The sequence below is a fragment of the Nuphar pumila genome, chromosome 15, assembly GCF_984573655.1.
Source record: "Nuphar pumila chromosome 15, dmNupPumi1.hap1.1, whole genome shotgun sequence".
Lineage (NCBI taxonomy): Eukaryota > Viridiplantae > Streptophyta > Magnoliopsida > Nymphaeales > Nymphaeaceae > Nuphar > Nuphar pumila.
In genome coordinates, this window is record NC_143263.1 from 37,429,911 (window position 1) to 37,444,293 (window position 14,383).

General features: G+C 34.9%; 1 pseudogene; it reads right to left on the bottom strand.

Moving 5' to 3' along the window:
- Positions 1–293: 293 nt before the first annotated feature.
- Positions 294–2,339, bottom strand: LOC149815157 (pentatricopeptide repeat-containing protein At1g11290, chloroplastic pseudogene; annotated as a pseudogene).
- Between the last annotated feature and the right edge of the window lie 12,044 nt (positions 2,340–14,383).

A 14,383-nucleotide genomic window follows, 5' to 3' on the forward strand; every position in this document is an offset into this window, starting at 1 on the left:
ACAATTCCAGATTCTACGTACATTTTGACTGGCACTTGCTTGTATTTAATCTTTTAATAATGTATAGTAACCATTAATGAAGTATAGCAATGACATTCCGTGGAGAATCCGCGCTTATCAACAATGTGTTTCTTCAGCTTGAATGATTATCCTTCCCCAGACTGCTTAGCTATCTATTTCTGTATTCAGTACATTTTGAGGATCTACCACATTGGTGCAGGAGCAGACAATTGCATAACAATGCAGTGACCAGAAATGCCGGTGGAAAGAATGAATTTCTGCCTAATCACTTCTCAACAGATTGCATCTAGTAAATTTCCAGCATGCTTTATCTGCAAACTGAGATGCTTCAGATTCAAATATATCTCCCCACATTGGGGATGCAAACAATCTCCTGCGAGAAACTCGTGAACGATGCCATTCAGCTCTATCAGACTGCAGCCAGGTGCCTTGTCAATGGATTGGCAGCCCATCAACCCTCTCACTCTTCTGGCGTTACTCCATTTACCTGCCTCGGCATACATGTTAGAGAGGAGGACATATGCCCCATCATCATCGGGTGCTAACTTCAAGATTCTTTCTGCAATTGCTTCACCAAGTTCCAGTTGATGATGCACACGGCATGCTGATAGAAGAGATCCATATATAACTGAATTAGGCTCAAAAGGCATTCTTTCAATGAAGTTCACCGCTTCTTTCAAGAAGCCAGCCCTGCCTAGAAGGTCAACCATGCATCCGTAGTGCTCGATCGTAGGAAAAACACTATACAATCTTTCCATGTTACTGAAATGATACAACCCCCCATTGACCATACCAGCATGAGTACAAGCACAAAGAACAGCAGTAAGAGTTACATGGTCAGGGACAATGTCCCTCTCTCCAAGCATTTGATTGAAAATACCCAAGGCTTCTCTTCCATATCCATTAACAGCAAGGCCTCCAATCACAGAATTCCATGAAAAAATATCTTTCTTTGGCATGTCATGGAAAATTTGCATTGCCTTCTCTGCACAACCACATTTTGAATACATGTCAACCAATGCATTGCCCACGAACACGTCTGACTTTACATGCTTTGTGTCAATGTAAGCATGGATCCACTTGCCCTGCTCCAATGCTCCCAGTTGTGCACAAGCAGAAAGCAAACTTACTAATGTAACTTCATTCGGTTTTATTCTTGAAGCCTGCATCACATGGAAAAGGGAGAGTGCTTCCATGAAGAAGTTCCCTTGCACATAGCCTGTTATCATAGCTGTCCATGTGAATACATCTCTTTCAGTTTCAGGAATTTCATGAAAGATTTGAACTGCACTCAGCGTATCTCCACATTTTGCATACATGTTTATCAAAGCATTGCCAACAAAAACATCACAGTTAATGCTATGATCTTTAATATAAGAGTGGAGTCGTTTCCCCTCTTCAAGATCACCCAACTGTGCACAAGCTGATAATAAATTCACCATTGTAACCTCACTTGGTTTTGCACCACTATAAATCATTTTCTGAAACAAAGCTAGCGACTCTGCAGGCAAATTGTTCTGGGTAAATCCTCCAATCAGTACATTCCATGAAACAGTATTCTTCATCATCATGCTCTCAAATACTTGAACAGCATTTTGTAAATCCCCACACTTGGCGTACATATTAACAAGCGTGTTGCCCACAAGCACATCGCACTCAATTTGGTTATCCTTGACGAAAGAGTGCAGCCATCGTCCTCTGTTGAGAGCACGAAGGTGTGCACAGGCCGATAAGAGGCTCACCATAGTGCCCTTGTTGGGGCGGACTCCTGATAGTCGCATTTGATCAAAGAGCTTGAACGCTTCTTCAGAATCATCCAGATGAGCATACGCAGCAACCATCGTCGTCCATAGAACTATATCCCTTTCAGGACATTCATCAAACAGTTGTCGTGCAGTATCAATTCTCCCACACACACAGTATAAATTGATGATTGCAGATATAGCAAACACATCATGTTCAAAGCCAAACTTGATAATCTGCCCATGGATTGTCATCCCCTGTTCTATCGAAGAATCGTGCAGGGCAGCCTTGATCAAGAAGGGAAAGGTATAATTATCAGGAGAGAACCCCCTAGAAAGCATCTGCTTATATAATGAAAATGCCACACTGGTTAGACGGCTATAAGCACAGCCCCTGATAATGAAATTCCACATGAACATGTTTGGATGGTGAATTTGGTCGAACAAGCGAAGGGCATAGCCTAAGCGACCGCTCGAAGGAACGGTGCAGAAAGCGATTAGCCGGCTTGCGGCGAAAGTGTTCTGAATGAAGCCTGTTGTGATCATTTGAGCATGGACTTGCTTCAATTCTTCCATGGTGGTGCAATGGTCTAAAAGACAGGTGATGGCAGATGGTTGGTGGAAAACCCGTTTCTTGTTTGATGGATGACTGACAGGTTTGTTGTGGATGTGAATGCAAGGCAAGCATTTGAATGTTCCAATGCTTTCATGAAGAAAATGGGAAGTGAAGCCTTTGAACATATGGATGAATGGCAGCAAGAAATGGAGGGAAAGCTTTAAATTAAAATAAGCCCATCAGAAGCACATAAAATAGCAATCATACAAAGCAAGGTTAAATTAAAACTGTGCTTGAATAAAGGACAAAAATCAAGTCCAAAAAATGAGTGAGCAGTGACCTGTTTAACCTGCCTAATATTTAAGAAGGATGTAAATGGTTTGGATTCGGGTCATATGTGGCCAATACGAGATCCAACTAATCAGTGTTGGCTAAACAGATTCAGATTGAGATGGTGAAAAGTTGTTACCAAATCTCACCTTTTACATGTAATCAGACTCAAATATCCATCAAATCTGGATATTCATTGAATTCCGTGACAACAAATCAAAACCATATCTGCATCTAATTATAATTGGATATGGTTTCAACTTATCAAATCTGACCGAAAGGAGTTGAATTTGGTGGGATATCGGATAAAATCTGATCTATTGACATCCCTGTTTAAGATTAAGCCATACATTACTTGAAGCCAAGTTATGGAGGTACATAGCCACAAAGGGTGTGTGTGTGTTTTTTTAAAGCTAGGCTAACAAAAAAAACCCTCCATAACCAACTACACCTTGGCAGGCCTCCAGTTGATAAAACCCTTGAAGTCTCCCTATCCCCCAGCTTTGTCCTTGCGGCAAGAGATGCCTCCCGAACTCATGACATCTCACCAACTTGGTGACGTTAGCAAGTTGCCCCTAACAGATGATGTTGGAGCCTTTGAGAGGTAGATGCCAGTTAGATACCACAAGCATTAGCTGAGAATATGTGTCTAGGATGAGTAGATTGTACGTATATATGTCAATGTGCAACTGCTATAGTTAGAGAAAAAGATTGCAGTAAATTGGGCAATGCCTGAGAAAATGTTTATGTATTCATGTGAATAGATGCTTAAAAGCTAAAATGCTTTGAACTTCATGCCCTTGTGCTGTTTGTTATATCAAATTATAGGTTTTTGCAGTGGCATTATGATAGATATATGTTTATGCAAGGTCTCTCAGTAGTTGGGATCAGCATCTTGGCCATGTGCTGTGATATATAGAACCATTTATAATTGTGGGAATCATAGTTACTGAAATGGGAGGTACACTTTCTAGCAAGCAATGAGATGTATGTGCAATTCTATGAGTAACCCACTTGTGCAGGACTATGGTGAATCAAGCTGATATTGTGCCCTAGTTGGCAAAAAAGCCAGATTGGTGTTGGACCACCATGTGAGGCAGAGAACACAATGCATGTTTCCTAGGCACACAGGTAGCTTTTTGAGGCAGAGGGCACATGCAAGATGGGGCTCATGTAGAGTCCTTGGTACATGTATGAGTGATGAGAAACCATTGTCCCATGCTCTTGAGTTGGTGATATCTACTTGACCAATGGATAGTAGGCATCAGCATGTGCTTGCCAGATAATACCTGAAGAGCCATTGCTTTTGGTCTTCAAATGCAAAGACTTTTTTTTTTTTTGCCTCTTCTTGTACCAGTAAAAGGTACGAGTGTGTTAGCCCCGAAGGGGTTGCCCATAGGTTAGGGCCAACGTTGGGATATCCAGAGCGTAGTTGCCAGCCTTAGACCATCAGCAACTTGATCTTTGGAAGGAATATATTCAACTTGGACTTTTTTCTTGGCAACTCGATCGGTCACGAATGAAGTGAACGTCTATTTTAATATGCTTGCTTCTGTTATGATGAACCAGATTCGCTATCAAATAAGAAGCTCCCAAGTTATCACACCAAATAGTAGGAATCTCAGACACCTTTTCACCCAATTCTTGAAAGAGATATTGCACCCAAACAACCTCAGCAATGGTATTTGCAACTCTGCTGGATCTCGAGACAATGGCTTGCTTACCAGAACTCCATGATATTAGATTTAAACCATAAAAGACTTTCTATAATCAGGGAAACTAACCCAGTCATGATCAGAATAAGTATGAAGGGTAGGATTGAGAGAGGGTTTAATAACAAAACCATAATCCAACGTTCTTTTAGGATAACGGTAAATGCATTTTTATCGCACTTCCATGAATATTTGTTGGCTCATGCATGTACTAACTCCTTGTTCACGACAAAGGAGATGCCAAGGCACGTCATAGTAGCATACCGAAGTGCCCCCAACAACAACAACACTTCTATAAGGAGAAGGATCTTCAAACTTTGCTCCTGCGTTAGCTTCTAGAGGAGACGCCACCATAGGAGTCTATATAGGCTTAGCCCCTGTCATTCCCACATGATTTAAAAATTCAAAGATATATTTTTTCTATCATAACACTAGACCAGAACTTGAACTTGAGTCTTAGACTTTGATTGTAACACCTTGACTTTCAAAACTAAAAGGGATATATATATATATATATATATATATATATATATATATATATATATATATATATATATATATATATATATATATATATATATATATTTAAACACAGCGAAAGACATCTCAAAATAACCCCAATACCCAGGCTCGTCACAAGTTAGAATCAAACCATTAAACCCATTGTAATTTAAATATAACAAAAAATTGAAAAATTCATTTCACAAAATGAAGTTCATAGTTTACAATCCAAAAAGACAAAAATGATAGTAGAAGAGTCCAGTCCAGTGTAGTGAGACACAACATGTTTTAGTACAATTTTTTTAACCCTTAACAGGTCTCGCCTATACACAAACAACACAAATATTCGATGATTATGATATAATTATTTAACATTTACAACATTCAGCAATCATGAAGAAAAATATGAGACACATGTAATTATAGGTGGATAACTAAACAATGCATGCATACCCTTTATGCATACTCCTGCTATAATTTACGCATATAGTTGTGCATGAATAAACATACACATCGCATTCACAAAAAAATCAATATATAATCATACTTACTTCTACTTTCACATATATTTATGCGCAAGTACAGGTCATTCGAGTGTACTCTTACACTCATATGCAATTCATGCATACAACTACACATTCATTTCACGCAAGCCTATCATTAGGCTTAGAAACAACTCAAGCATACATTTATGCATAAAATTCATACAAGTATACCATCATGTTCTCCTAGTAATATGTGCATCTCATTATACATGTTTGTATCGTCCTGTTACTCCAAGAAGCACAAGAGAAAAGTGGTTACGATGTAACTTACGTAACTTATGCATCATCCTATGATGATATAAATATATAATTAATGCATAAACTGCACTTATACCTTTATATATATATATATATATATATATATATATATATATATATATATATATATATAAGAGCAAACCATTTATGCACACTTTTGTATGTATATCAAACATACAATACCTGCATACCTTTATATATACATAAGCATACAAACTATGCACACTTTACTTATATAAGCACACAATTTATGCATATGTTATCCTAACATATAATCTTAAACATACAAGTAAATCAAGTATACACTTACGCTTATATGAAATTCATACATACAATTATGCATTGATTTCAATCAACCATAAATATTTGAAATCACAATAGGTTATACGTACCTACCTACGTGACCATGATCATCCTATAATGATTCAAAATGAAATATACATACAATTATGTATATGTCATGCCACATAAGTCACACAAAACTTTATGCATGATCAAAACTAAATCTACATATATCTTTATAAATAGATCAATAGTACTTCACACAAGCTTATCTCAATAGGTGCATAATATACAATTCATGCATATGAGTAGCCTGCATATACTCTTATGCATAAACAATTAAGTATCCACTTATGCAATTGATTTTAAATAGACATGTATCATAATAATAGGTTCATTGTAAACTTATGCTCGTATGGAATTCAAGTACAATCATGTTTACATTGAATTCAATATGCAGCCATATTCACTTTGAATTCAACATATAATTATACATATAATACATGCAAGGCTACAATCTTTGTCACTTGATAACCCATGCATGACATTATACACATTTATTTTCATCATGTTACCCAGGGCACCATTCACTGCCAATCTATGAGAACTCATGCCTCACAAGGGATGTTCATTCAACATATATGTATTTTTCACATTTTAACCTCAGAGAGCACAAGAGAACTTGTACAATAATTTGGGACACGTCATTACATCGGCCCTCATCTAGAAACCTCATAATACTAGTATACAACTATAGCTCAATCTCTAACATAATTCTGAAGTATAAATCCTCTAAGACCATTGGGGTGAAAAAAATATTCGCATTTGACCTATCGAGAATGACTTTTGTCTATGTTCATTCTTATCCCTGGGGTCGATGTGACATAGGTTCACAATTGACCCACTTGCTTGACCTTAATAGTATAAGCCTAAATTATGATGTCATAATACTTGAACCTGACCATGGTTTGTGAAACTTATCTTATGAGAACCTTTTTTCTCGATGTATGTCATTCTACAAAGAATACACATGACCAATTATAACACATCAACAGTTGCACTTGGGTCAATATTTACACATTTTATGCTATTCAATCACGCATCTCATGAATATCACATTACCATAATTATAAATTAAAACCTGAATAACATAAATTTATTTCAATAGACAAACATTTGGGTCAATACTTATAAATATCATTTTATACTATCATGCACTCTATGCATCATAGATCATTTGTCAAGCTTCTGAATATCAGAGATGAATATCGAAAAACTCTCGTTTGAATAAACCATTTGGGTTAATACCCAACATATTAATTATATTCAAACACACATCACACAACACACATTATTTGCCAAAATTGTAAATTTCTAACTCGAATTGTGAAACCTCACATTCGAATGAATTATCTAGGTCAATGCTCATCACTTTCACATTCAAAAGTATACAATGCATGAAACTATAAGAATAATGAAACCTTCATATTCACTGCAATCAATTGGATCAATACCCATCACTTTTTCATTTGAAAGTGTAATAAAGATACATGTATCCCTTATGACCCACCATTTGTTATATTCATAAATATCAAACATTTATGATGAAGCCTCACCTTCACAAGGATCATATGGGATCAATACCTCTAAATTTATAGCAGACAATCACAATACATTCACAGGTATTGACCACTCATTTCTATGCAATCTATCATGAACAAATATCTTCTAAGCATTCAATACAGCCTATGTTGTTCAATTCTAATGCATGCATCCATTTATTTCATCTCATTTAATATGTTATCCCATACATTGCATTTAACATATATATCAGTTACATACGCAAACATCACATCACAAAAATCATGTGTATGCCTCTATTGCATACATGCACAAATAAATAATCATTCATGTATCGATCTGACACATTCACATAATTAATAACACAAGTGTTTGCACATATGTCCCAATTGTATATATGTACATAACATCACACAAGTATTCATACATATAATACCATTGCATATATACATGTGGTCTATTGACAACAGTTATACATTCGTACATATGACATAATTGCTTACATATAGTTCATATCTATATATATTTATATGTATGCACAATTGCATACATACTTTTCTTAACACTCATTTGTATATATGTCAAACTTGTATATGCATATATTACCTCAACATTCATATATATGCCATACTGACATACACACACAAATATCTCAAACATTTGTATGTATGCCACATTGATATACACACAAATATCTCAAATATCCATACATGTACCACACTAATATACACATGCATCATATCAACTTTCATATGTATGCTTCAATTGCATATGCATGTACTTTGTATCGACAATCAGTTATATGGAAACCACCCAAATTCTATTTCTATGTATGTATGCCACGATTTCATACATACACATTATATCACGTAAGTCTATGTGTATGCCTCTATTGTATATGCACAAAAATATGTATAATACATGCATTTGCATGCATACCTCAACTGCATATGTGAGCATAACAACACACAATTATTTATAAGTATGACATAATTGTATGCGTACGTGCCACATATCGACATTTAGTTATATACACCACCTTAATCATATAAACTCCAAAACATCCAAACATATTTACCGTATGTACGTATGTTGTAACTGCATACATACTCATCGCATTACATATGCTTATATCTATGCCTCACTTGCATATGCACACAACTATACACATGTACGTATGTCGTCTCAACACACATACTTACACACAAACAAACATACATTTTTACGCATCTAACCTGCAAAACATGCAGTTTATATTCTAATTTGATTTTTTAATTATAACATTCATCCTGTAATAGAAAACACTTATAGTATTTCGGATTACCCGATTCTCCAATTATCATCCATCATGCACCAAAACCCAACTCCAGTTAGTACCATCAAAACAATTATATATATATTTACGAACCTCAAAAAGCTTTTTTTGAGTCTATATATCTCACTCAAAGTTAGGGTAGAGCTTGCCTTATTTTTGTGCGATTATCCTAATTCTCGTTATATAATTTATATATCCTATGTATAAAAAATAAAGTACACATAAAACATACATATACAAAGCAACTGAAATAATTTATTGATCCATTATAATCCTCGCCAAGTTCTAATTATTTACAAGTGAACATTTATAAAGAGTTTCTTTTGAAACAACAAGAAGGTACAACAAATTCAATACATAAATCTAATCATCGCCAAGATTGTGAGCATCATCTTCTTCATTGTCTCGATCTTCTCCTTCATCCATGCCTCCATCAGCTCCTCTATGCTGATTATCTCCAGCATCCTATAAGAGAAAAGAAAGGTTAGTATTGATAAACAAAATATAATGAAATAAATTATATGCAATGCACCTAATCTAAGGCAATCAAAGTAACATGAATGAATTACACATAGACTAGCTAGCAATAAAGTAAAGGACATTAACAGAATTCAGATATGTGTTCTAAGGCTGACAGAAAAAAATTCATAGTGATTCAATCATGCAGTTATGTGTTCTAAGGTTGTCAAAAAAATATCATAGTGATTCAAGTATGCATATATGTGTTATAAGGCTGTCAAATAAATGTCTTTTATATCACAATCATGCTTATATGTGTTCTAATGTTGTCAAAAAACTCTCATAGTGATTCAATTATGCATATATGTGTTTTTAGGTTATCACAAAACTTTCATAGTGATTCAAGCACGCATATTTGTGTTCTAAGGTAGTCAAACAATTTCATAGTGATGAAATCATGCTTATATATGTGTTCTAAGGTTGTCAAAAAACTTTCATAGTTATTCAATCATGCATATATATGTGTTCTAAGGTTGTCAAAAAACTTTCATAGTTATTCAATCATGCATATATATGTGTTCTAAGGTTGTCAAAAAACTTTTATAGTTATTCAATCATGCATATATGTGTTATAAGGCAGTCAAAAACTTTTATTGTGATGGAATCATGCTTATATGTGTTCTAATGTTGTCAAAAAACTTTTATAGTGATTCAATCATGCATATATGTGTTATAAGGCAGTCAAAAACTTTCATAGTGATGAAATCATACTTATGTATTTTAATGTTGTCAAAAAACTCTTATAGTGCTTCAAGCATGCATATTTGTGTTCTAAGGTTGTCAAAAACTTTCATAGTGATGAAATCATGCTTATATGTGTTCTAATGTTGTCAAAAAACTCTCATAGTGATTTAATCATGCATATATGTGTTCAAACGTTGTAAAAAAACTTTCATAGTGATTCAATCATGCATATATGTGCTATAAGGCAGTCAAAAAACTTTCATAGTGATGAAATCATGCTTATATGTGTTCTAATGTTGTCAAAAAACTTTCAGAGTGATTCAATCATGCATATATGTGTTATAAGGTAGTCAAAAACTTTTATAGTGATGAAATCATGCTTATATGTGTTCTAATATTGTCAAAAAACTCTCATAGTGCTTCAAGCATGGATATTTGTGTTTTAAGGTTGTCAAAAACTTTCATAGTGATGAAATCATGCTTATATGTATTCTAATATTGTCAAAAAACTTTCATAGTGATTCAATCATGCATATGTGTTATAAGGCAGTCAAAAACTTTTATAGTGATGAAATCATGCATATACTAGCTTGAAATCTAACAATATGAAACAAATGACATGAAACTTTCATACCTGACAGGCAGCTACAAACGAAGTTCCCCTGTCCCGAAAAAAATTACACAACTCATTACAGACAATGTCGAAAATTGCTTCATGTAAATATTCATGCATTGTGTTCTTAACAAGCTGGTAGACACCATGCCAAGAATTAGCTGGGTCAATCGGATGCTTGGAGTTGATGCTGGCGGGAGAACTCTGAGAGCCCTGGCTGGAGGAGGCAATAAGTGGTGTGGTGTTCATATTACTCTCAAACTCGAACACATGACCCTTTTTGGGTTCACCGGTTGCAGTCACCCATGCTGCAGGATCAAAAGGCGGATGCTAAGTGGAGTCATCGCCATATCGTTGTACCATCTACTGCTCGTATGACTCCTACAAAGTAATGATTATAGTATGGATTAATAATTAAGAATTACAATATTCATGGTAACTTATATATTACAATGTTTATTAATACAATAAATACATAATGTTATCTTTCTCGCCTTCTCTGATACGAACTCTCCCGTGCTCTTACATTTATGTGTTTCAACAAACACATCCTTGTAAGGCACAATGCTTCATTTTTCTGTTTCCTGCGAGGTTAAATGATAAAAAAATCATTTAAAAAGTATGCAACAATACTTATAAATTTGACAATATATATATTGATGAGTTACCATTTTCTTCAGGTGGCTCTCAAAAGTTCTAGATCCATCTGTGTGTAGATGGGCATCGAACATCTTCGCTCGGTTTTGTGCAGCCTTTGCTGAGCAGTTTCAAAATTCATGCCATGCCCACTTGTCGCATATTGCATCCCAAAAATCTAGCCTCATAGTAGGAGGGTCATGACCCTTCTACTGTAGTGGATCATCTATCCCACCAGATGCTTTTATTGTTGTCGTCTTCATATTGTGCATCATGTCTGCAAATTGACTGGCAGACACCTTCTGTCACACTCGCCTTGTGTTCTGCTCCTCCATCGCAGTCGCAAAGCGATTCGAAGCCTACAAATAATTTCAGAAAGTTAGTAGACATGATTATAACAAAAAATTTAAATATCAAACACATTAGCTATGATAAATGATTGTATACCATGAATGAGGACCACAATATGTCCAACATCTCCTTCGGGTACTCTTTCTATTGAGCGACCAGTCCTGAAAGATACTGAACTAGTGACTGCCTAATTTAAAAAAACTTTTTGTGGCTCGAACATCGCGCTGCACATGAACTGGTATACATTAACTATTGATATACACTATTTATAAGATAAGTATTGGATAAGTGAAAATGAAATACTTACGGTCGATTATTGATATACACTATTTGAATGAGTCATTGTGTATTAGACTGAGAAAACTCTGCATCTGACGTTGTCTTGTGACGTGTATGAATAGCTGGTGTAGGTGGGTCATGTGCAGACGAAACATCATCTATAGAAAAATGAGTTAGATATTCACACAATACGTATTTAAGCTAATCAAGTATATAATTAGTTAAATAATATACCTATCGAAGCAGCCCATGAAGATGAAGGCTGAGACTGTCTACCACTAGGTGCTCCACCACTGTGACCTCCACGAACCATATTCTAACAAATAAAAATTTTATTTGGATTAGTTACACAACTCTATATCTTTATGGATACATAATCAAATCGAAAATAACTTCATGCAATACATTCAAACATTATAATACATTCAAATCAGTCACATCAAACATTGCAATACATTCAAACATAAGATATGACATCACTTGCTAATCATGGATAACTTATTCTTAACTTGCAATACAATTGGATCAGTTATACAACTCTATATCTTCATGGATACATAATCAAATTGAAAAAAACTTCATGCAATACATTCAAACATTGTAATACATTCAAATCATTGCATTACATTGCAATACATTCAAATCATGTAAATCATTCACATTAAACATTGTAATACATTTAAAATAAGGTAGGTCTTACAAGTTGTATTTCACCAGTTTGAGTATGCTTCATCATCACTTGTTTGACTTTCATATTCTTCTTCTTCCCCCTCCTTCTCTTCGTCATCTTCTTTTTCTTCTTTATTGGGCACCCATCCACTTGGTATATTATTTGGATCACATTCTTTTATACGTGTGTCATCGAACAATAGAGATATGACATGCATACCATGTGCGACATCATGACCATAAGAGAAGTTATACATATCATCTGATTGATAGTAATCACCATCTTCAACAATCTTATCTTTTTGTAACTGATCATACTTGGGGTATAGTTTAGACTTCACCTTGTAAACTGCCCACCATTCATTTCTATCTGACTTTTTTGTATTCGGATATGAAGTATAGTAAACTTGTTGAGCTTGTGAGACTAATATGAATGGTTCATATATTCCAAACCTTGATTTATGATTCACCTCTATAATGCTTGAGGCTTTGTCGACTCTTGTTGATGTGGGATCAAACCAATGACACTTGAATAAAGTTACCCTATTATTTATGCATAAGTAAGTCAACTCCATTATTTCTTCTATAACACCATAGTAGTCATGTTCATTTTCACCATAGTTGCTACCCTTGACACACACGCCACTATTCATCGTTAACTTGTTTACACCATAGTCTTTTGTATGGAATCGATAACCATTTACGATGTACCTGTTGTAACATTGCACAACTTTAGTTGGACCATTTTGTAAATCACATATTCCTTAGTCATTAACATCACGATGGCGGACCTACAAGCATAAACAATGACTGTGATCATGACCAATTAAGTAACTTATTATTGTTTACATGAAAAGAATGTATGTCATCATCCTTACCAACTCTTTCAACCATGCTACATACTTATTTTCATGTTCTTTCTGTATTTCTGAATTAGTGAGATGTGGAAGTTCTCTTCGCAACTCCAGATCAAATCGCTTGCACTTAACAAATATTTATATTATTGAACCATGTATGTACGTATAGAACTTAGTGTTATATATTAAGTATACTTACTCGATGTAGGGGTCGATCGCTGAGCAATTAAAAATGATATAGATTTATGTTGCATCTTGCTCTCGATCTTCCAAGAGTCTTAACCGACAACTACCAAAGGCATGCCCAAGTGCTTGAAATATCGATAGTTTGTCAGATACAATAAATTATTCTCCATCATCATTACGAGGTGGGTAAGTGTAACATGTTGAAATGTGAGGTTCAAAGTACATAGATGAGAAATTTAAAATCTTTTCTAAAATGTACACCTCACAAATAGAACCCTCCACTCTTGCTTTATTTCGAACCTTTTTTTTGAGGTCAAACATGTATTTGTCAACAATATACATCTCGTAATACAATAAATTCTCAATAGCATTGAAGCAAAAAATATAAAAAAAATATATACCTTTCAAATGGGTACATCCAACGATATTGCACAGAAACACCAACCCTAAGTTCATATGGAAAATGTATGATCACATGTTCCATAACATCGAAAAATGTTCACAGAAATATCTTCTCTAGCTGACAAATAGTAGTGACGATAGAATCCTAGAGATTCTTTACCTCTGTTACTACAACTTCTGATACGCATAATATTCTAAAAAATCTACTTAACTCGGATAATACCCCTCATATAGGTTTGTCTAACATATCATGGAATGCTAAGGAAATCAATCATTGCATAATGACATGACAATTATGACTCTTCAACCCATATAATTGTCCCTCGTCTAACTTCACAGCTCGA